This window comes from Tenrec ecaudatus, chromosome 12 (assembly GCF_050624435.1).
Source record: "Tenrec ecaudatus isolate mTenEca1 chromosome 12, mTenEca1.hap1, whole genome shotgun sequence".
Lineage (NCBI taxonomy): Eukaryota > Metazoa > Chordata > Mammalia > Afrosoricida > Tenrecidae > Tenrec > Tenrec ecaudatus.
Window position 1 is genome coordinate 124,263,676 of NC_134541.1, and position 25,138 is coordinate 124,288,813.

Below are 25,138 nucleotides of genomic sequence, written 5' to 3' on the forward strand. Positions count from 1 at the left end.
CCATTGCTCTAGTTCTTTAATGCTTCCTTACCCCCCACTATCATGATCCCAGCTCTACCTTACAAATCCGTCTAGACTAGAGCATGTACACTGGTACAGATAAGAAACTGTCAGGGGAGAGCAAGAAAACTATGGCAAAGATGAACACAGCAGTTACAGACGCGACTACAGACCTGAGAACAGAACCGTGAGTGGGACACACGTACATTAGGTTAGATTGAAGCGCTTACAAGATTGGTCCAAGGCCTTCCACCTAAGCAGAGCATGCCTGTTAGGGCAAAACTGTCCACCAAGGGCAGACACACGCAAGCCCCTGTAGGAGAGTGCTCCAGCTCCGGGGACAGGCTGCACAAGGGTGGAGGTAATCAACTTTGCAAGGCACTCGGCCTGAGGGCAAAACTGTTCTTATCCCTAGTTGAAGGTCAGAGATGTGATGGAGGCTTAATCCACGTGGGGGCTCTGGAAGGTGGTTTGGGGGATTTCACTGTCATTCACAGCCTTCTTAAAACGGGGTGCTCAAAATTTGAGCTCTACCTAACATGCACTCTGAGGCCTTACAGAAGAATGTAGGTGCTTCCAGTGCTGCACAGGTGTAGACAGAAGTCTCAGGCTACTTATTATTCTCTCCAAAACCTTCCGGTCTTTGGTCTTGTGGATTGTTTTAGACCTTTGTCTAATGTTGCTAATAGTCCTGTTGTCTCTGGCTTTTAGTGAAGTGGGGTAGCCCACACAAATCATTGCCCCAGATGTCAGCTTAAACCCTGAGTCTTGGGGCAGGGAGGCAGTGGAACGCATGCTAAAGCCTTTGCAAAACCAGTGAGCCCATTTTACTCTAAGACTTGTGGTTTTGTTGTTGTTTTGTTCATGTTTTTTGAAGAATTCAGACTGTTTCGAAAAATAGATTCAAAAAAGGAAAAATTAGGTTAGGTCAGGTCACCTGGGGTTTATGACACATTCACTATTGATTTTCATATTTTTTGCTTCTGTGCCACACGCTTGAGGTACTAAGCACTAATAGTTTTGCCTTAATGAATAAATGTTATTGCTCTGTTTTTAACCCTAGTTTTAGAACAGTTTTGTTCTATCATTTGTTTTATTAATTTGTAAAAACTCTTTCCACGTGTTTTAGCCACAATGATTTCCTTTATATTTTTTCATTAGTACTTTAAATCTGCACGGTTGATGAGATTAACAATACTAACATTATTAGAGTTATTAAATGTTGTATGGTGATGTGCTTATAATGTAATCGCTCAGGAAACAGTATGCTATGAAGTGTCCCAGAGACATGTAAACAAAACATTTTATGAATATGCTTGTACCTTAAAGTTATAAGCCCTAATCTAAGAATAATTAATTTTTATAACATGACACTTCTCAATACTTACTCTAATGAGGTAATCAATTATGGTATGGGGGCTATAGAAAAAAGTGGTAAAAAAAATCAGACAGTGCCAACTATCAGAAAGAATAGTGTCTGGAGTCTTAAAGGCTCATCCTAATACAGGTGGACAGGTAAGAAAACTAAATTAGTCCTTGCAGAAGAAAACACACCAACCCAAGTGAAATTGAAGGATTTTACATAAAAGCCATGAGGAGAGGAAGGAATGTATGAGAGCTTACAGTCTGAGCACCAGGTTTGTGGAAAGCTGTGGTTTAAATGGGAGCCCTAAATTCATTTTGAGTCTCTCCACACAAGATGTGGTCTCCACTGAATTCTTTCTGACAATTCACAAGGTAAAAAACTTTGCCCTCAGAAAAAAATACGTTTGCACACAGATTGGCTACAGCTCCCCTGGCCTGAGTGTGCCCCTGACAGAAATTGGGGCACTAGGATCACATGATTAGGAGACATACACCCTAACTAAGATGAACAGGGTCTGAACCAACTTGTAAACTTTTCTAATATGCAATGGCATTCCTGTGCCAATCACGGCCCCTCTCTCTCTCTCTCTCTCTCTCTGCCTGTGACTTATGACAAATTGATTTACCAATAATGATTTTTTTTAAGAGTAACACATTTGACTGCTCTCATCTGTGCACTTATTTTTTTCTTTCTTTCTTTTCCCCTGGAAACACAGGGAATCTAGGACAGAAGAACCCCTCAGGACCAATGGTGAGAGTGGTGATACCAGGAGGGAAGAGGGGATAGAAAGGGGGAACCGATCACCGGGATCTACATATAACCTCCTCTCTGGGGGATGGGCAACAGAAAAGTGGGTGAAGGGAGACACCGGGCAGTATAAGGTAAAATAGTAATTTATAAGTTATTACGGATTCATGAGGGAGGGGGATGGAAAAAAGTAAAATGAGCTGATTCCAGGAACCCAGGTGGAAGGCGAATTTGGGGAATGATGAGGGCAACAAATGTATAGGTGTGCCTTGCATAATTGATGAATGTATGGATTGTTATAAGAGTTGTATGAGCCCCAATAAAATGATTTTTTTAATGATTTTATCGCAGTGTGTTGTCCTTGCCCTGCTTAAATAGCCACAGGGCTGTGAACCCCAGGACACATGACCTCATGCTGATGGTGTCCCTCATTTGGAGGATGTCATTCTCTTGACTTTGTCCTTTTTAAGACTTGGTAAAAATGGATGTCTATAAATTATATTTGAATTTGGGGTCTTTTTTTCCCCAAAGACAGACTACCTCTAAAACCAAGTGAAGTTCTCTGTTCCAGAAACAGCTAAAATGTGCAAGGTTGTGGAGTTTTTTCAACTGTGTCTTGTCTTGATTTTATTTGTCGCATTTAGTGAACTATTCATAGGCACAGTAACTCCGACCTTGATCCAAAATACGGACTCATTTATCGTAGTAAGTCAACTTAGATCCTGAATCACCGAACAATTCGAAGCAAAGCTCAAGAGAAAGGGTCGCATAATCTGAAGCCACCTCTGACTCTTCTCCATTTCTTCCTTTCCTGCAATCGGTCGCCATCAGGTCGGCTGACGTCTGTCTGCTTTACAGATACTTCTCCAGCCCCGCTCTTTGTTAGTGCTGCTGTGGTTGTGCCACCAAGTCAGTCCCAACTCCCAGCAGCCTTCCGCACAGCAGCACGAGACACCGGCCGCGCGACATCCTCACAACTGGTCTTGTATTTGAGCCGATTCCTGCAGCCGCGGTGTCGACCTGTATGGCCAAGGGCCTTGCTCAGGTGTGCTGCTACTTTACCAAGCATGATGTTCTTCTCCAGGGACCTGTCTCTTTCACAGGTATAAATTACTAAAATGTATTTTACCTGATCTCCTGACAGCCGCTTTTCCTGTTTTGATCCAAACTGTACTTCGCCACTGATAATGGGTTTTCTGCCCCAATTATTCTAAACCTTTAGAGCGCCTTTAAATCTACATCACCTGAGAAATTGTTATTCATTCAACGAACAAACTCAATACTCACTAGATAACTGATATTAGCCCCAGAGACACAGATGAGTCAGACTGCCTCTGCCTTCAAAGAACTGGAAGTGGCTGGCAGAGTGGGGGGACACCTGTGCATACCAAATGAGCAAAGGGCAATCCACTTCCTCTAGCAGTGGGCTATGTTTCTGCTGCTCAGGCTTTCAGAGCAGAATGACCCCACGTGAGGGATGAAGGGCAAGTTTTCCAGAGGTAAAGATCCATTTGAGTTCTGCAGGAAAGACCGAAAACAGGCTGACTTCACTCTACAGGAAGCAGCACTCCTGCCGCACTGCTCTGGTCTCACAAGCAATTATCTACTCTCATCCTGCATTGGCCCTTGGGTCTGCAATTCACAGCTCCACTTTCATGACGTTTCCTGTGAAGTCTGTAGCATGGATTTCTTCTTTGTGTTCACGTTTGTCTTTGTCTGGTAACCAATACCAGAGAGCTCTGTGCGTGGCGACGTCAAGTTCAGATCTAAATACACCCAACCTTGGCCTACTTATTTAATGTCACTATTTTTCCTGTTGTCATTCAAGTCGGGCTGCGATCCGCATGGTTGCCAGTCTGAAACCACCAGTAGCTCCTCACTTTTTACTCCTGTCAACAGTGACAGCTTGGGAACCCACAGGGGTCGCTGTGAGTCCGAACTGACTCGATGACAGTGAATGTGTTTTTATGCAAAGCCCCTTAGTAAAATACCAGGCACAGGATAAGGGCTATGATGTTAATGACACCAGAACAGAACCTGTCTGGGAAAGCGATTCTACCTAACACCACACAGTTCTACAACTGTCAGCATCGTCTACGTTCTCAAATGTGTCATACACCACATTCAGTAGGAGTAAAAGGAACATGATTCTTGGTCTCCCATTCTGTTTCCGTTTCTCCAGAACAAAGGTCAATCATCCACATTGGAGGCACATGAACCTGTCCAATGAGAGCTAGGGTCAAAATGACCTTTGCTCACAAACTTAATGCCTACGTTTTGGGAAGCTGGACCTTGCTTATGATTTCTCTAAAAGCCCCTGAACTGGAGGGACCGAAGGTGGGGCACACAGTGTTCCTGGGGAGAAGGGCATCTAGATGCCCGCTCTCCTCCAACTGATGAAGTCGGCCGTTCTTCACTCTAACAGTTAGTTCCCCTGTGCAGCGTAACTGCTTTGTGGGTGGGGCAAGTGGAGAAGCACATTTAAAGAAATGCTCAATCAAGCTTTCTGCCACTTTTCCAGGAGCCATATTGTGCATATTCTCTGAGGAGGTGGATTCAAGATCATAGCATCCTTCATATCAAGCCTAAACAAAACTACGACTAGAGTCTGAGTGCCCCCTTTGGGCATTCTTGCCGCGTGTCTAGAACAATTTATTATTCTAGTTCCTTGTGTACAAAAGTGGTTTCTGAATAAAATGGCTATACTAGCTGCTAGGTTAAATAGTAGGCAAAATATACCTGGTTTAGTACAACAGACGCCGTCATCAATGAAATTCAATCTCATATAAACTTCCCCTGCAAGCTAACAGGATTATCCTGGATGTCTAAGCTATCAAAAGTACATTCTTGTTCTTTCCTGCATTCTCTACCACTGCAAAGAAAACTGACAAGAGAACAAACCTTTTTGGCCTTTCAGCCTACGGAATGATGTCACAAGGAAGAATATACAGAACTGCAAATAACCTGTGATGAGAATCAACGTGAGAGATACCTACCCCCCACGGCTGAAATTACTCAACTCACAATCTAGAAAACAGGAAAGCACCCGAGAAAAGGCCCCGCCCAGAGAACAGTATTCAAAACAAATCTTAAACATTCCTAGCCCTGCTCTTTTATGTCTCAAGCTACAAACACTTTTTTATTTCTAAGAAGACTCACTCACTGACTCTCCAAAATCTCAGAGTTTTAGTCCTTAAAACTCAGGGGGGCATCAGATGGCTCACCCGCAGGTGAGGTCCCTAGTGGCTGGGCGCATTCTCATGCCCATGGTGTAGCCACTTTCTTTGTCGGCTTGTGACAGAAGGGAAGGGACAAGGGTAAATAGCAGGCAGGGAAACCAAACCAAAACCAAGCCCAACACCATGAACTGGGCGACTGCAACTCACAGCTACCCTACCGAACAGAGTACAGCTACTCCTTTGGGTTTCTGGGAGCAGACAGTCTCTTCTTTCTTCCACGGAGTGACTGGTGGTATAGAACCACTGACCTTGTGGTTAGCAATTGTGGTAGTTACTATATAAACTGTTGTCAATTTGAGAAAATTAAAGTGAAGGAGTGGAGTCTAGCCTGTCCATCGGGGGTCGCAGCTTGATAACCTCATTTAGAGGTGCTAAGGAGATAAATAGCTTTCTGGAGACAGGCCCCAGACTTGCTCCCTGGGAGACATAGTAGCTAACAAAACACATGGAGCTACTCAAGTGCCCTGAGCTGGAGGAGCCATGTGGAGATCCCTGCCAGCGCTGAGATGCTTACAATGTCACTGGCTCCCCAAGACTTCCCACCCACTGGCCTGTGATCTTCCTGCATTCAGTGTCATTGCATGTATTTCCTGAGTCTGAAGAGAACTTTATAGGACATACGGGCTAATATCGGATATATGAACTTGATCTGGGCTGGGATGTTTTATTAATGTACAATTACACTTTATATAAAGCTCTTTCTTAGGCACATGAGTGTCTATGAATCATCCAGACTCACACAGCAGTACAGTGTGTGGCTCCCTTAAACACTGAGAAAACAGGTATAAATAGACACTGAAGTACAAAAGTTGCAGGGGGGGTGGGGTGGGGGTATCATGTCTTACAGAGAAAAGAAGCAAGAGCCAGACTGTGTTACAGGAAAGCACAGCCAAGGGGAATGTCCTCGCCACCACTCCATTGCCACATGTCTAGAACTAAAGATGAATCATTAGTTTTGCCTTAGAAGGCTCCTTGTTGTCTTGCCGACAGCTTCTATCTGAACAAGATCTTCCCTTTGGGAAAAACTGCAGACATAACTTTGCACAGTACCTTCAAGCTGATACTGATTATTTGATTAAAACATACACCTTGGCTGCATCTAAACATATGTCTAGTAATTAAAGGGCACTTCTCAGCTTCAGTGTAAAACTGCCATAAAGGTCATCAATGGGAGAACATCCCCCACTGCTTACTGGACTTGCACAAAGTGCCCAGTCAGATTCTCTGTCTCCTCTGTGAACCAAAGGGATCGGATTCCCACTGAGGACCATGAGTTAGATAGTGGATGACTGCCAGGCTTCGTGCCAGCCAGAAAGCTCAACTGTGGTCGCGATTCGGTGTCAGGCGCATAATCTGTACTCCTGGGTACCAATTAGAGGAAACATCTTTGCAGGCAGAGGACAGTATGTTTTATGCTGAGAACACCACCTACCCATGTACTCTCGGTCAAGAGTCACTGAGTAGCTAGCATGGATGAGGACCCTGGTTTCACACAGTAGGTGAAGGGATCAAATCAACGTTTGATTGATTGCGGGGTTATACAAGAGAAGATCCCAACTAGAAAATACACTGATCAGAGACATCCTACTTTCATCAAATCAATTACCAAGCACAGTGACCCCATTTGCGGCATAACTGTGCTCCCTGGGATTTCCCAGATGTTCCGACAGCCTCTCTTCCAAAGTGCATCCAAGTACCAACCTTTTGGTTAGTAGATGAGCACTTAAACATTGGTGCTACCCAAGGATGTCATTCAACTAGCTGAGGAAAAAAAGTGTTCTACATAAATTAGTATGTACATATATACCTATGGGTATACACACAAACTCATACACGAGGGAAAGTCAAAACGTGTTGATAAAAAAACACAGAAAACTTAAATATCAAAATGTGAAGCTAATGTTTCTCGGCATATCCTCCATCTAAATCTACACACTTCTGAAGGTAGTGGCCCATCTCCTTAACCTTTCCTCAAAAGACTGTGGTTCCTCAATTTACTGCATATCAAAATGGTAGTCTTGGCAAACGCCAGGGAGTTTTCCATTAAATTTTCTTGGATCTTTTGGGAACCAAAAAACAGTGTTAATGGGCCAAATTCAGAGCTGTAGTGTGGATGGGATGAGGTCTCCCAACACAATTCTCACAGGACAACCCTCGCTACCTGGAAGGAGTAGGTACATTGTCATGATGGAAAAATGCCTTCGTGCAACTTTTCTAGCCTTTCACTCACCAATGTAGTCTCATTTTAATACTTCTGCATAATTATCTTCCAGGACCCGCCTGTGCCCTTTGAAATAATTATCATACTTAACCCTTTGGAAACCCCCAAACACTGTCATATCCTTTTGAGCGGACCTCTCCACCCTGAATTTTAACTAACCCAGCAGAACCCCTCAGAAGCTACTATTTCAATCGAATCTTGTTGTCTGGGTTGTATTAGTAAATCCAAGACTCATCCCTGGTCATAGTTCATTTCATAAATTCATCTTCATTAAGCTTTGATTTCACTTGAAAGACTGGTGGAAAGATCCGCTTGTTGAATCAGCTGATCCTTGCACAATGCCTGTGCAGCCTTCCAGCCAAAAGCTTGCTGGAGCTAAAAGGGTTGCTTAATGAAATCTAGCGATCCATGTGAGACCCCAGCCTCAGCAGCTATCTACTGTCTTCGTCCACTGGTTTCTGACATTTAGTTACAGCTCACTCATGCACTGGGATTGATGGTCTTCCCTCTCTTGGTTCAGCTTTGATGTCTTTCCAACCTTCTTTAAGATGCTTAGCCATCTAAAAACTTTTTTAAATGTTGGACAGCATTCCCATAAACTTGCTTCAATGATTCTGGAAGAAATCCACTGGGGTTTTCTTTAAAAAGTTATCAGTGGCACAAAAAGTTTTGTATGTTTTTAAGACACTCTCTGGCAAAAGAATATTGAAAGTACCATGGGCTGCCAGAAGAATGAAGACGTCTGTCTTGGAAGATGAGTAGCCACAGAATGCTCCTTAGAAGTGAGGATGGAGAGACTTTCCCTTACTTTGGACAGGTCATCAGGCAAGACCAGTTCCTTGAAAAGGACAGCATGTTTGTTGCAGGAGCCTACTTGAGCACCTCGCACCGCAATTACAAGGCTAAGAGAAGTGAACTGCACAGTGAACATGTCTGCAGCTATCCAGAGACCACGGAGACCGGTTTAAAACGTGTTTTATGTGTAATAAACCCATGTGAGGGTCAACTGCGACGCTAGCAGCAATACTTTTTGACTGGCTTTTATATGTATGAGAGACTCCAAATAAACAACTGATGCAAAACGTGAACAAAGGGTGATGGGTACACAGCATTCTTTGCATGATCCGATCCCTGCAATTTCCGTTAGTTTGAAATTATTTCCAAATAGTTTTTAAGAAACCTGTGTTTTGGATCCTCCACCTTACTCTTCACTGCACTCTGCCAATTGTGGGCAAATGAGAATAAGCAAGTGAGAAAGTCTGGGTATGACAGGAGGCAGAGACAACTTAGCTCTCTGAGGTGCCAGGCTGATTTTCACCATCTGTTCTTGGAAAAGGATGTTCTACAGTCTAACAGGGGACGATTATGCTTCACTGATTGGGCAAAAACCATACTTCACCAGGAGCTAAAATACAGCTTAGTCTAAAGATTTGAACTAGACAGACAACACAGTAAATTAAAAAAATTGTTTTTCAGCAAGAAATGGTCTAAAATAATTAAAAATAAATATGGTAATATATCCAAGAATGGATTCTTCTCTCCTCACAACCCTATCTGTTTCATCTTCCTGGGTACACAGCATCCCAAGGGGAAGACTAGAGATATTCTGCACACCAATTAAAATTTAAAAAAACCTCACTACCACTGAGTCAAAATCGTCTCAGAGACCCTATGGGATCGGGCAGAACTGCACCTGTGGGCTTCTGAGACTAACTTTTTTTTTTAAACAATTTATTGGGGCTCATACAATTCTTATCACAGTTCATACTAATACATACATCAATTGTATAAAGCACATCTGTACAGTCTTTGCCCTAATCATTTTTTTCTCCTCTTTTCTTTTTTTACATTTTATTAGGGACTCATACAACTCTTATCACCATCCATAACATATACATATATCAATTGTATAAAGCACATCCATACATTCCCTGCCCCAATCATTCTCAAGGCATTTGCTCTCCACTTAAGCCCCTTGCATCAGGTCTTTTTTTTTTCCCTCCCTCCCCTTTCCCCCCTCCCTCATGTGCCCTTGGTAATTTATACATCGTTATTTTGTCATATCTTGCCCTATCCGGAGTCTCCCTTCCCCCCTTCTCTGCTGTCCCTCTCCCAGGGAAGAGGTCACATGTGGATCCCTGTAATCAGTTCCCCCTTTCCAACCCACTCTCCCAGCATCGTCCCTCACACCCTTGGTCCTGAAGGTATCATCCACCCTGGATTCCCTGTACCTCCAGCCCTCATATGTACCAGTGTACAGCCTCTGTCCTATCCAGCCCTGCAAGGTAGAATTCGGATCATGGTAGTTGGGGGGAGGAAGCATCCAGGATCTGCGGGAAAGCTGTGTTCTTCATCGGTACTACCTCACACCCTAATTAACCCATCTCCTCGCCTAAACCCCTCTATGAGGGGATCTCCATTGGCCGACACTTGGGCCTTGGGTCTCCACTCTGCACTTCCCCCTTAATTTGATGAGACTAACTTTTTATGGGAGTAGAAAATCCCATCTTTTTCCTTAGGAGCAGCTGGTGGTTTAAAAGCATTTATCTTGTGGATCACGGCCCAAGTTGTGACCACTAGGCCCCCGGAGCTCCTGCATGCCAAGTACACTAAGCTCTATGAACACAGTAAGAACCCCTAGATTAAGATTCCTAGAATCTTAAAACAGTAGTAAGAATAGCAATCTAGCCTCCTGTGACACATAAAGTCAGCTAGTTATTGGTCACAATTAGAGTGCTTTCCCAATGACAGTCGCTCAACTTCTGGAGGCAGCATTGCAGAGGAACCCTGCTCCAAGGCTAGAAGAATGGGCAATGAGTCAGATGAGATCAAGTCATGAGGAAGTGTGAAGTGGGTGGTCCAGTAGAAAAGTATGATGCACATCTACAATGAACCAGTGACTAACGCTACAGCTCCCAAGTAAATCATTTCACCGCAGGGCTGACACCCTGCACTACAGGACACGCCTCCTTTGTAAACCCACACCTAGACAGAGCTGGTATGTTTAATTTGAGGAAATCTCCAGTCCACATTATAGACTGTTGGGATGGGGGTGGCGTGGGGGGTGGGAAACACAATCCCATCCTTTCCTCCAGGTTCTACCGAGTCCCCGGGAAGCAAGTGAAGATCAAAGTCTAATGTCCTCTTCATTACTGGTCAGGCTGCACCCTCCCCTTCCCATTCTGAGTAAGCCTAGGGAGAAACTCAGGGTCTACCGCAAGGAGGCGGCAGGCAGGAGAGGGAGACAAGCTTCTGGAGGGCAAGCAGGTAAGAGAGTCCATGCACAAAGCTAGGTAGTGTTCTAAGAGCAGCCGCACCTGGCCAATGTAGGTCAGCGGTGTTGGGCTCTACCTAAATCACTCTAGTGGAGAAAGAAAAGAGAGGATGGAGCCAGAGATGGAAACGGGTGCTCCAATACTGCTCCCATCTGGGATGCAAATTAGGCCCTCCTGCTTGTGGCCCACAGGCAGACTCGGGACAAAGGAAGGGTGTCCTCCATTCCAGCAACAGTCGAGCACGGTTGTTCTTGTTTTCATGGAAAGCAATCGTACTACAGGGGCATACAGTCACAGTACAGCAGGCAGGCAAAGTACCAGGCAGGCCAGTCCCAGCTCCACTAAGAGCCTGTGCAGGCTCGTGAAGCACCTTTGTATAAAATAGAGTTAGATATGATACTGTGTGATGACTACAAAGCATGACACAAGTGTTCGGGGGCCCTGGTGGCACAGAAGGTTAAGCACTGGGCTGCTAAGGGGAGTGGCTTGACCCACCAGCACTTCAGGAGAGACTTACAGCCTCAGAAACCCAAGGAGCAGTTCTGCTCTGTCCTACAGGGTCACCTGTAGCATGTAGCAGGTACAGAAGTAGAGCTTCCTCTCTTTCACGCTAAGTTTCTACCACCCCAGCTTCAAGTTTGGATTTGTTTTATAAAGACACACAAACCTTACGTTGTTACTAACGTATATACTCGAGTATAAGCCAACTCGAATATCAGCCGAGGCACCTAATTTTACCACAAAAACTGCATTAAAAATGTGTTGAACATCTTGGCTTATATACGAGTATATACAGTATTCTGTCCCTCTGAATACAGTCTGCACCACCTTCAAACATTAATTCTTCATTCATAATCAGTCTCTCAAAGGCTTTCAGTCACTCCACCAATTACCAAAGGGCGACTCGGTATCCCCCACTGGGACCTTTAATGGCGGTCTGCAGGAAGTGTGAGGGTGCCCCACCGGCAGACATCTGTGCTCGGTAGGAAGTGACTCTTCCTGGCCCACAGGGCTCTAAATGCTCCTCCCATGCTGGGGGAGAACAGCGCTCCAGATCTCTATTCCCTCACAGGGGTAGCTCACCTGCTCTGGGGGTCTCACATCCCTGTCTAATGGAGAGAGGAGTCGGTGGTTTTCCACACCACCCCCACCTCAGTTCTCATGCAGCAGGAGTGATGTGCTTGTGAGGAAGAGCCAGCATCCAGCCTCCCCACCACTCTCTCCAGCTACCCAGCCAGAAGAGGGGAAAGAGGAGGAAGACGGGTAATGTGCTGCTTCTGGATCCAATCTGTACCCCACCTGGGCTCCTTCCCTTCCCTTCATTTGGACAACAGCCCAAAGCAAGAGCTCAAAGGACTCCAGCCCCCACCACCTGCTTGCTGAACACCCTGAGGGAGTTAAGTTTTCTCACTTGCAAATTCAAAGTACAAAGCTACACACACACACACACACACACACACCCTACCTACCTACCTACCTCACCCACTGCCTCCCAGGTAGTTACAAGAATTAAATGACAGAGTAAACCAACGAGGAGCAAAACTATTTCACGATGTATTTCACTGGTGAGTCAGCAAACTTTTTAAAAGAAGGAGAAATCAAATAAACATAAATGCCACGTAACAAGCCAACTAAATGATTAATAAAAATAACTCCAGCAATGCCCCCAATAGCCCTCCCCCCACTGTACCAATGTATACAGATCCCCTACCCACACGCTGCCAATGAAGCACCGCCAGCTTCCTGGCCCGTTAGCAGTTAAGGCCCTACAGGCTTGGACTAGAGCCACGATTCTAGCAGGAGAGTTTTTTTTAAAGAAATAAATATTATAATACACAAGACTCAATTATAGACTCTGATCTTGGGGAGCAGGATGGGGTTCGAAATACCTGGGCTCCCCAACCACACCTGAGTCTCCCCCATGAAACCCTCTGAGCCAACAAAGCACAAAGCCCCTGCCTGCTGCTAAACCAGCAGCTCTACCAAGACTGGAATGGTTCTTTGGCTTAATAAATGGTTGCTAAAAGCAAAAACAAAGAAGCAACGCTGGTTTGTCAATTCTCAAGTATTTAGCTTTCAATTGGAAGCCCTTTCAAGCTCAGAACATTTACCACCAAGCCATCAGATAGAACTCTCTGCCAGAGTCAATGCTGACTAGCTTCTGAGACTGTTTACAGGAAAGAAAGCCCAGATGCCGAAAACAGCCCAACATGTATCTACTACACCGCCAGGCCGCTACAGTCATCAGATTTGGCTTACCTACAGAAGAAACCTGACCAAATCACTCTATCATCTGACTTTCCCCTCCCTCTTGAGCTTCACCATCCCCACCTTCCCTGTTCAGACCCCTCATTCAGCCTGTACCTCAGGCAGACCCAACTTCTCACTCCCCACCCCACACTCCCACAAGTTCCATGTCTCCTAAGTCTGGAAGATGGCCCTTTACCTAGAAACCCCAGCCCATCCTTTCAGACCTTTGAATGGGTCACCACCTCGGAGAAGCCTGTGGCACAGTAACCTGCTCTTCCACCACCCCCAGCAAAGAGGGGGACTCCTTCGGGACTTTACAGGATGACACTGAGGACTGGGAATGGAAAGGACCTCTCTCAGGATGTTGGTCAGAGCAAACACACTGCTACCTCCTCAAAACCTACACTCCAAACTCACAGCCGTCGAGTCAATGCCGATTCACAGTATCCCTACAGGACAGGGTAGAACTGTTCCCTATGGGCTTCTGACACTGTCACTCTTCATGGGAGTAGAAAGCCCCATCTTTCTCCTGAGGAGAAGCTGTGAGTTTCAAACTGCTGGCCTTATGGTTAGCCGCCCAACTCATAAGCATTATACCACCAGGGTACTAATATTTTTCATATTAGAAAGTCCCTCAAGCTCTCAAGTGGTAAAAAACCAATCATCGTGCAACATGTCAAAACTCAGTCCATGCACAGTCATTTCTGTAACGGCAATATGGGAGTGAAAACTATGCCAGACCCTGCGTGAACTTGGCCCACATGTGCTGTGCAGTGTACTTGCATGTACCAGTTGTTATCATTAGTATCCACCCAAGAAGTGCTGGTATAGCCAGAGTCAGCAGAAAGAACTTAGCATGGTTTAGGCCTCCAATATATTAGGATTTGAAACACAACACATGTTTATGGGTTTACTGTTTGAAAATGCAGTTATTTTTAGAGTGTTAGATTAGAAACTACAATGAGATCTCAGTCTGGGGAGAATGGAAAAGGCTCTTTACAGAAATAGAAAGGCCCATCTTTCTCCTACTAGACACATCTAGATGCATTATCACAATCACTAGGCACTGAAGTGCACTCCTTATTAAAAATCTGTCCAAAGCCCTCCTGGCCAAAATGGCTTCATCAGAACAGAGCCAGAATCTACTGCCAACTCAAGAAATGAGGTTTCCAAGGCCCAGAACTCTGATTCACTCAAGGGGCTCAGGCTCTGGGGAAACAATGACAGACACTGACTTGCCCACCAATGAATTTATCATGGAAATTGCATTTGATTCAACATCTCATATCCTCCCATCAACACCAACTACTCCCTCTGGCCGGCCATTTCAGCGTGGAGAGCCTCATTTTAAAGCACGAGAAGCCCAACACTCCCCACACCAGGCTGGCAAGCAATGACCGGCAGGTGGGCCCATCTTCTTCTTCCCGTAGCCTTCTCTTTCTCCTTTGACATCCCCAACACTACTCTGGTAGCCAAAATGCACATGCGTCCTGAAATCTTATGTATTAGCTACTGTTACGAACAAACTTACTCCTGTGTGCTAGGCTGCCCCAGCAGGACTAATCTCTACATTACACTAGGGTTAAGGTTAACGTCTGGAAGGACTTCCAAGCTACAGAATGTGCTGGAATTTCACTGGTTTTCACTCCCTATGCAACATTCACTTCTAATTTCTGCCACTCTTCCAGGTTACCTCCTACCCTGCCCGCAGTCCCCTGACAACAGTTGCTGGAGGGGAGTGAAGCATCGTAATCAAATATGCTGGCATTATGACACCTGCCTTAGGTAGATTATCCATTTTCAAACTGCAATGTAGTAAAGCATCAACTTAAGCTTCAGGTCACATTCACATGAGATGTGTAGACGAGGCATACCCTTAGAAACAGACTGTGGGTGTCGAGGGTTCCATTTAGTAATGGGAATGAGGGGTGACCCACTAATGAGGACAAGGTTTCTCCATCGGGCCTGGTGACACAGCTCAGGACTAGAAAGTGGTCATGACTTCACAACATTGTGAATGTACTTAATGTCACTGAAATAGACAGTTTACAATTGTCCAAATGTTCAATTTTAAAGATAAACCATATTATGTAATTTATGTAACACACATATTTACCACAATTTTTAAAAGATTGAAAAAAATTAGTGTCATGGTTCCGGGGGGAAATGGGAGAGGGGGAAGTGGGGGAAAGGAAGTGGTAGTAACAAACCCAGGGACAAGGGAATAAGTATCCAAAATCGGTGGCAAGGAGGGTGTAAGAGGCCTGGCAGGGCTTGATCAAGGGCAATGTAACAGAGAGGAATTACTGAAACCCAAATAAAGGCTGAACCTGATAGTGAGACAAGAGGAAAGTAAAAGGAAATAAGAGGAAAAAGCTAGGAAGCAAAGGCATTTATAGAGGTCTAAATACAGGCATGTACATAAGTAAATATATTTATATATGAAAATGGGAAAATAGATCTATGTGCATATACGTATAGGTTTATTTTAAGGTAGCAGATCGACATTGGGTCTCCACTCAAGTACTCCCTCAATGCAAGAACATTTTGTTCTATTAAACTGGCATTCCATGATGCACACCTTCCCGACATGATCACTTAAGACAAAGTGTGTGCATAAGCAAATGTGATAAAGAAAGCTGATGGAGCCAGGCTATCAAAAGATATAGTGGCTGGGGTCTTAAAGGCTTGAAGATAAACAAGTGGCCATCTAGCTCAGAAACAACAAAGTCCACATGGAAGAAGCACACCAGCCTGGGTGATCATGAGGTACCATAGGATCAGGTATCACGCATCAAAGAACAAAAAATCGCATCATTGTGAATGGGGAGGGGGGTGCTGAGTGGGAACTCAAAGCCCATCTGTAGGCAACTGGTCCCTTACAGAAGGGTCGCAGGGAGGTGATGAGCCAGTCAGGGTGCTGTGTAGCAATAATGAAACATGTAACTTTCCTCTAGTTCTTTAATGCTTCCTCCCACCCTGCCCCACTATCATGATCCCAATTCAAATCTGGCTAGACCAGAGGATTACACTGGTACAGCTAGGAACTAGAGACACAGGGAATCCAGGACAGATGATCCCCTCAGAAGCAGGGGTGAGAATGGCGATACCAGGAGGGTGGAAGGAAGGTTGGGTAGAAAAGGGGAACCGATTACAAGGATCTACATATAACCCCCTCCCTGGGGGACGGATAACAGAAAAGTGGGTAAAGGAAGACGTCGGACAGTGTACGACATGACAAAATAATATAATTTATAAATTATCAAGGGTTTGCAAGGGAGGAGGGTGGAGAGGGAGGGCAAAAATTGAAGCGCTGATACCAAGGGCTCAAGTAGAAGGCAAATGTTTTGAGGAGAAAGATGGCAACAAATGTACAAATGTGCTTGACACAATGGATGGATGGATGGATTGTGATAAGAGTTATACAAGCCCCCAATAAATAAAATCAGTTAAAAAATGTTTAGTATCATAGTACCAGTTCAAATATATTAAAGATGGGCTGCTAACTGCAAGGTCCCAGCTCAAAACCATCAGCTGCTCCCGGCTTTCTACCCTCATAAACAGTCAGTCTCAGAAACTCACAGGGGGAAGTTCTACCCTGTCCTATACTAAGAACTGGTATCACCTCAATGGCAGTGATTTGGTTTTTGGAGTTTTCATCCCCCAAAGTCTCTAATTCCCGCCAACGACCTTGCCCTGCATGGATTTGGTAAAAAGGGAGAAGACATTGCTGAGATTCACCTGGGAGTAAATGTGACTCAGATTTTCAGGAGTGCCATCCTGCTTGCTGTGTACAAAATGAGGCCTCTGAGAAAGGGGGGTTGGGGGGTGCGGGTTGTGGAGCAACAGCAGCAGGAGGGCTCTTATTGCCAGCAAGAGCCAGGAGTGGAGTGTGTCCTTCGAACTGGAGGTTCCTGCTCAGTGAACCTCCTGGATCCCGTCAACAGCTGTGCCAAGATAGCAGCAGCAGAACCAGGAGCCCAAGTATGGAACAGAATCATGGACTTGCCAAGTTAAGGTGAGTGCTTTTGTACAGGAGGCTGGCTTGCAGAGAGGAGTGCCTCTGAACACTGAATGGGAGAAGTCGGACTTGCTGACCCCAAGTAGGAGGGGCTGAGCGCCCTCCTGGAGTGAGGTCCCTCTGAGCACACAATTCCCTCAAAGAGTTTGAGCTGAATGCCTCTGGGTTGAGGCTTACAACTGAGTAGGATGCCTACTTGGACATTAGCAAACATGAAACTTTTTAACATGTCCTGATAAAAAATTCAACCCTGAGCAGTTCTCGTTGGCAATACAAGTCGTTAACTTCTTTAATAAACCCTGTACTATGAATTTTGTCTGAGAGGTCCTCAAAGCCACTGCAACAGATATAAGAACGTAGAGGTGAATTAGAGAACACTAGTTACAGCCTGACAAGTAGATGGTCTCATCACTGTCCAGGTGCAGCTGGGTGTTCCAGCTGCCGAGCTCCCAGCGAACAGCACAATGAGCTTAATTACATAATAAGTAGAATAGCCACTCTGTCCCCTGTAAGCCTTACCTTATGGGAGGGGAAAAGTAAAATCTAAATTGATCATTTTCCTACACATACGCGCACACACACACCACACAAAGATTTTGAAAAACAATAAAACACTACCTTTTAACGTATAAAGTTAGTAATGATTTGAATTATTCCATGCTGATCATCTGCAGTTGGTAGTAAGTACAAACTGGCATTATTATTCTGGCAAATATCGGATGGAATAAAATAATCTATAAGTATTCAAAAATAATTTTTTAAGTAAAAAAATTCATACCCTTGGGATATCTGGGAAACCACCCAACTGCAATTTTCTGAAATAGAAAAAAAGCTTTTTGCAAAAACATTAAAAAAACAAACAAACTCACTGCCATAGAGTTGATGAGTTACTCTTTACAGGAATAGTAAACCTCGTCTTTCTCCCTCAGAGACGCTGGTGGTTTCGAACTTTTGACCTTGTTAGCAGCTCAACGCATAACCCCTGTACTACAAAGACTAGTAACATATTGTTCACAATGGCAAAAATGGAACAGCCTGATTGCCCACAAATTCAAACATTGCAATATAATACAGCCACAGTAAATATTGACCAAGCATTTGATGATTCAGAAAACCACTTATGCTATGTGTTAAGTGGAAAGGGCAAAAGAAAGTGCATCTATTGTGATCACAATCAAATTTTAAAAGTAAATAGAAAACAAAGCAAAATGCTCTGAGGCTCAATCAGATGGTAGTAATTTGTCTTGGCCCGGCTTAAGAAATCGAGAGTTTGAGATACATTTTATAATCAGGATAATAAAAGAGAAGCAAAATCAGGAGGTGGCAGAGAAGACTGGCATTCGGTGTGTATTTTAACTGGCAAACGGTGCTTACTTTACTGGAATGAAGGGGGCACCGAAACTGAGCTAAATTATGGGCCACAGCACTTGGAAAGCTTGGCTACCGCAGTATTTTTTTAATATATTCCTATGGGAGAGAATCTACGGGAACTCCTTGTGCTATTTTTGCAACTCTCAAGTCTAAAATTATCTCAAAATAAAATGTTTAAAATAAACACATTTGTAATAGACTCCTTAATTTGTCTTTCTCTGAAAGTGGAAGCAGAATTCAATGAATAACGACGCTCTGGGCAACAGCAAAGTGCACAGTCCCCCGTGCGCTCAAGGAGACTCTGCCGACGGATGCCTATTGCAGCCCCGGAGCACTGCAACGCTTCCTCTTCTTGAATGGACCTCGACCCACTGAGCTGCGTGCCTTCCACATGGACCCACCTGCCCAGGATGCTCTTCTGCTTCTCTGCCTCACGGTCCAATCCTTCACAAAGAGCTTCCTCCTCACTTATCTTCTGGCATGTCTGTTGGCGCCTTCCCTTCTCTATGTAGGCAGGGTTTTTAATCAGTATTTCTCTACCTCATACATTCTAGTCCTGGTTCTATTTTGCCCTTCGCCCCTGCCTTGTAATCTCTTGTTGACTGGAAATACCTTAGTCTAGGTTTGTAAACTTCAGGAATTATAAACGCACTCTCTACACCAAAGCTTAACACTGTACTCACTCTTCACTTACTCATAATTTTCACTCCCACAAGCCTTTGACTTCATACTTTTTCATTTGCATCACCACTTTTGTTCAGTGAAGATGTTCATAACCACCAAGTCATAACCCTGAGGAAGAAATAATCCCTGGGCTTCAGTGAGCGCAGGGCTCAGGCATGGCAACTCAGTTCACTGTCAGCTCCAGACAAGTGACAGCAGAGCAATTCACGTCACTGCTACCTGCTGTGGACAAGTTGGCCTGACTCATATGAACATGTTCATCCCATGACCCACTGCACATCTGCCTACTGTGGTTGTGGTCTGGAAGGTTTTTCTTGACTGCTTTTTGTAAGTAGATCTCCAGGCCTTTCGTGCTATCCTATCTGAGTCCGGAAGCTCTGCTGAACGCTTACATCATAGCAATACACAAACCTCAACAGAGTCCAACGATGGCATGAAGTGCATTGGCCAGGAATTGAACTCAGGTGTCCTGCATGGAAGGTGAGGCTTCTTCTAGTGAACCACCAATGCTTTCACACATCTTCAAAATAACAAGTTGCTGCCAAAGGCTTTGAAAGTTACTTGAAATTTGTCAAAAGTCACAAATATTAAAACACCACGGAACTCACTGAAACCAATAAAAAACAGTCTGGAAACCAGCCCACACTGATTTCTGACAAAGATGCTACAGGGAAAGGTGCCTCTCTCTGATAAATGGGTTTGATACACTGGGTTTCCACATGCAGAAAGGTAAAACAGAACCCTTGCCTCACACCTTGCATATAAACAAATTCAATAGTCTTGCTCTCATACAAGTGCACTGGAAAGCGGATGATAGCAGGTGCAGCTAGGTTAACATTCAACACTGTATCATTTGATCTCCCTTTTGACCTATTTTAAATGTGTTCTACTTTTTAATCTGGTTTTTCTTCAATTGAGTTTTCTGTTTTACTTTGTTATTGTCAGACTTTGTGTTTTGTGTTGTATGTTTTCCTTTATATGAAGTCCAGGACAGGTACACACGGAGGCGATAAACTGGATTAGTGGTATCTCTGAGGTATGGCAGTGAAACTTAGGGGGAGATGGGGATCTAATAACAGCGAGTACAAGGAAGAAGAAAATTTTCTAAAATTGATTGTAGTGATGACTGTACAACAATTCATAATATAATTGAAGTACTGATTGTAATGATATATGAGACATGCCAATAAAACTGTTATAAAAGTTGAAATGGAGCTTTGTGCAGTGGCAATATCATAGCCAATGAGGTTTACCCGAGGCACAATTATTGCTAATTGAAAAAAACATTGAAATGGATTAAGGGTCTAGCTTTCAACAATAGATTGCCTAATAACAAAAGTACCAACAGGTAAAGATTAATAAATGAGACCTCATTAAGATTCAGAACTTTTGTACCTCAAAAGACTACCAAAAAAGTAAAGAGCCAAACTTCTAACCAGGAGACTATCTTCAGAAACCATATTATGTGACAAAAACCTTGCAAACAATTTTTTTAACTTCAACAACATAACAAAAGGCCAAATAAAACACCAAAGAGGACAATCAAATGGCCACCAAGCACATAAAAAGATGCTCAAGGTCATAGCTAGCAGAGATGCAAACCAAAACCACAATGAGATGCCATTACTCTGCCAGCATGGCTGATTTGTGCCTCTGCCTCAGGCGTGTTCATTTGGATCGGAATTAGCCTTCCTTTCATGATCTGATAGAATCATACTGTATTTTGTAAATCATCACGCTCTGGATGAAGCTGAAGAAAATTAAAACATATCTCAAGCTGAAAGGCCTACAGAAAAAAAGTCAAGCCTGTGCACGGATCCAGAGGAAGTTGTGCCAATGGAACAAGGAAAACACAGCATGGTCTGAAATTGGGGAAGACGCATGCCAGGGCTGTATCCTCTCATGCTTGTTCCACCTGTGTGCTGAGCAAATAATCCGAGTAGCTGGATGAGATGAAGAAAAAGTGTTATCAGGACTGGCGGAAGGCTTATTGACACCCTGAGATATACAGATGACACACCTTGCTGGCTATAAATAAAGAGGACTTAAAGTACTTGCTGGTGACAGTAAAGGATTGCCATCTTCAGTATGGATTGCAATTCGATGTTAAAAAAAATCTCACAATTAGACCAATAGGAAATCTCATGACAAACAGAGAGAAGACTGAGGTTGTCACAGATTTTGTCTTGCTTGGATCCACAATCAATGTTCAAGGAAGCATCAATCAAGAAATCAAGAGTTGTATTGGGTAAATCTGCTGCACAAGGCCTCTTAAAAGCAGCGGTTCTCAACTGGTGGGTCGAACAACCCTTTCACAGGGATCGCCAGATTCATAACAGTAGCAAAATTAAAGTAATGAAGTAGCACCGAAAATAATGTTATGGTTGGGGGTCACCACAACATGAGAACTGTATTAAAGGGTCGTGGCATTAGGAAGGTTGAGAACCACTGCTATAGAGGATTAAAAAGCAGGGATGTTACTTTGAGGACTGAGGTGCACCTGACCTAAGCCATGGGGAAGACCAAAGAAGAATCGATAAGCTTTTGAGTTTGGGTGCTGGCTAAGAATACTGAAAATAATGCAGGCTTCCAAAGAACAAACAGATCTGTCATGGAATAAATACAGCCAATAGAATGCTCCTTGGAAGCAAAGCTGGCCACACCTTCATCTCATGTACTTTGGACATGTTATCAGGAGAGATCAGTCCCGAGAAGGACATCATGCTCGGTAGAGAGGCAGGGAAAAACGGAAAGAGCCTGGCTGCAACAATGGGCTCAAACGTAAGAACAATTGTGAGGATGGCGCTGGACCAGGCAGTGCTTCATTCGGTTGCACGGGGTAGGTAAGAGCCTGAAGGTTCACTAATGGTTACCAGAGCGGGGGAGGAGACGAAAGGGGGTTTACTCCCTAGATAGAAAAGGTAGTTTCTAAAAAGAGTGAAATGTACACAGCCGGAGGAAGGTAACAATATAACTAAAAATACACACAAGAAAAAAGGACCTGCTCATAACTGCATATATACTTCTGAAACAACAATGAAAAATTATGTGGGTATATATGTATACATATAGGCAAACGTGTACAAGCATATGTATATATAGGTGTGTATGTGTATCTGCATCTATGTGACTGTATGCATACATATTTATATATACTTATATACACACACATATATATATTTATACACACACATATATAAAACGCACATGGAAGGCAGTGACAGATACCTCCTACACATATTATGTAATAGAATTCTTAGGTTTAGATTTCTGGGTTGGAGGACCGAGACATCTCAATCAACTGGCATACTACAGTTCATAAAGTTATGTTCTATAGACTAGTTTGGTGAGCAGTGTGTCTGCGGTTTTAAAAGCTTGGTAGCCATCTAAGATACAACTAAAGGTCTCTAGAAAGCTAAAAAGAAAGAAGAAAGCTAGGCTAAACAAGAAACTAGGGGAAAAGAAACAAGGCTACAGGACAAAACTGTCTAGGTGTCAAGCCAGGGTCTCTTCTACCCTAAGCTCCTACTAAACGGTTCTTCTGCCTACCATGACCAATCTTTCCACTCAAGATCACAATAAAGAGCCCCAATAAAAGACAGGGGACGGGTCAAAGAGAACCTCAAATTCCTTTTTTTTTTAAAAAAAAACAAAGCCAGATGTCTTGAGTCTAGAAGACTCCTAAGACTACTGGCCGAACTTGAAGAGAAACTAATCTCTGAGGTCGAACCTTGAACAGAAGCTAACTCCAGAGTTCATCTAGGAACTAAGTAAGATTGGGTACAAAAATAAACTAATATGGTCCCTAAGTGCTATGTTTCTTTTTTAAAAATTATATGACACCAAACAGTCACAATTACTTTAAAACAAAACCAGGAACCTACTGTGACAGGGAAACTAGATTACCAGAAACAAAACCAGAACAGAAATCATGTGAATGTTCATGCACTGTGAAGAATGTAACTACTGTCACTGAACAACTTGTGTAGAAATTGCCGAATGAAAACGGAAATTGCTGTTATCAACAATGATCTAATGGTTAACCTAGTCGCTGGAAAGCCTCAAAGAAGTGATGGTTAAAGTGACTTGAAATAGTAAGATGTCATCTGGCAAGAATGAAGAAAAGGGCACTGGATAGAGGAACGGCATGAGCACAAGGAGACACCCAGAGAGTGTCCCTGTTGTTGTGGCCAGAGAACAAGAAATGGTTAGGGAAGCCCTTTAACGCTGTCTCACGGCGTCATCTGCACAGAGAAGTGAAGATTACGTCACTGTTAAGAGCGGCCCCGGGTGTGGTCTGTGACCACAACCGGGACCTTCTGAACCATTTGAGGTCCAGTGCCATGAAGATAACTGTTCTTCCAAGTTCCTCTGAGAAGAGGACAGAATATGGACCGGTGAGGGAAAACCTGGAAGATGGACTCTAGTTAAGAAGGCACCAAGAGTCAAAGCCATAGACACGACGCTGTGTGACTAAGGAATGAAAAGGAATGTTGGAGTCTGGAGATAAACACTGGTGGCAGGGGTGGCAGCAGCAGGTCTAAATGCAGAACCTTCAAAGAAGTTGCGGAAGATTCCAGCGTACAATCTAAGTGGCTGGCAGATACCATCACTGACATAACTAGGGTTTGAGAGAGGTGGCACCGGCCTGAGGGAAAGATGATGAATTTGGTTTAAGAAGAAAGTCATTTTCTACCTGCAGAATAGTAAGGGGGGGGTGGACACTCAAGGCTGGAGAAGAGAGTCTGGTTCTCCTTAGGACGCAGGTCAGGCCTGAAGCAGCCATGGGAAAGATAAAGACTGAACCAAGAAAGTAATACCACAAAAGCCAAAGAGGCCAAGAAAAGCAAAGCAAAAGCTGCCAGAAGCCAGAAAGAAGTCAGACAGAATAAGGCTAGAAAAGCAGCTATTTGTACTGGATCCAGCACTCTAAGGTTACAGATCTTGACAAGAGGGGAAGACAAGTCAGTCAGCAGAATGTGGAAGGGGAAGAAACCAGAGCGCTGTAGCTACACTTCCAGGAAGAATGCCCTCCCCCTCCCTCTCCACCCCAGGCTTGGTTGATCATAGTCCTCAGCTTGGACATACACACAGCAATGATGAAATTGGTCCTGCACCGTGCTATTCCACTCACATCAGCACAGCAGAAACCACCCACCTGTCTACTGACAAAGCCAAAATCTCCTAGTTCATCGGCACAGGGTCATTTCCTGTCAGCTCTTCTGTCCCCACCAAACCCAAATCGCCAATTAATTAAAGCTTCCCTCTGTTCCTGGAAATCCAGGTTAGAGGCTTCCAAAATCAGCTGGAGTTTTTTTCCCTATTGTCTATTCTTTGAATTGGGACTCAGTCCTAAGTGCTAACACTGTCAAGTTATTTCTCTCTGCTTCTACGTCCACATCCTAGAGCAGTCTTTGTCACCTCCACGCAGGCTTGGCATCAAAGCTGATGCCCCACGTGCAGACACACTGCAGGTGAATTCCTTTTCCTCTAGGAAGAAACCAGGTCCTCCCACGGCCACCATAGAGGCCCTTTCAAAATCCAGCCATACAGCGGCTTTAGTTCTTTCTCCAGCTATTTCACTGAAACCTCAGACTAAAACCAGCCTAGTCCATGACATTCAACATTGCACTACTGTTTAGTATACCCTCTTCTTCTGAAATGCCCTCCAGGATTAATTTCAATTTATTAACTTGTCCTGATCTTCTCTCTATAGCCCCCTTTGAACACCTACGTCCCTAGAGCATCCTTACCAGTTTTTGTTTGTTCATTTACCAAATACCTGTTATGAGCTGTCGACTATGTCAGGTACTGTTCTAGACTGACACACCAGAGAACAAAACAAAAAGCCTAAGCTTGATAGAACTAATACTTTGGCAGAAGGCAACAATAAAAAATAGAGCTCATAAACATGCTGATTGTTTCAAAAACTTTTTATATAAATGCTACAAAAATAATTAAATG

General features: G+C 43.9%; 1 protein-coding gene and 1 non-coding gene across 2 annotated transcripts in view; one reads left to right on the plus strand and one right to left on the minus strand.

The window, feature by feature from the left end:
* Positions 1-25,138, minus strand: part of XPO6 (exportin 6) — a 118,091-nt gene that overhangs the window by 82,831 nt on the left and 10,122 nt on the right. The window lies entirely within an intron of this gene.
* Positions 20,388-20,525, plus strand: LOC142423511 (U4 spliceosomal RNA). The gene has a single exon (XR_012779144.1). It is a non-coding gene; the product is annotated as a U4 spliceosomal RNA (small nuclear RNA).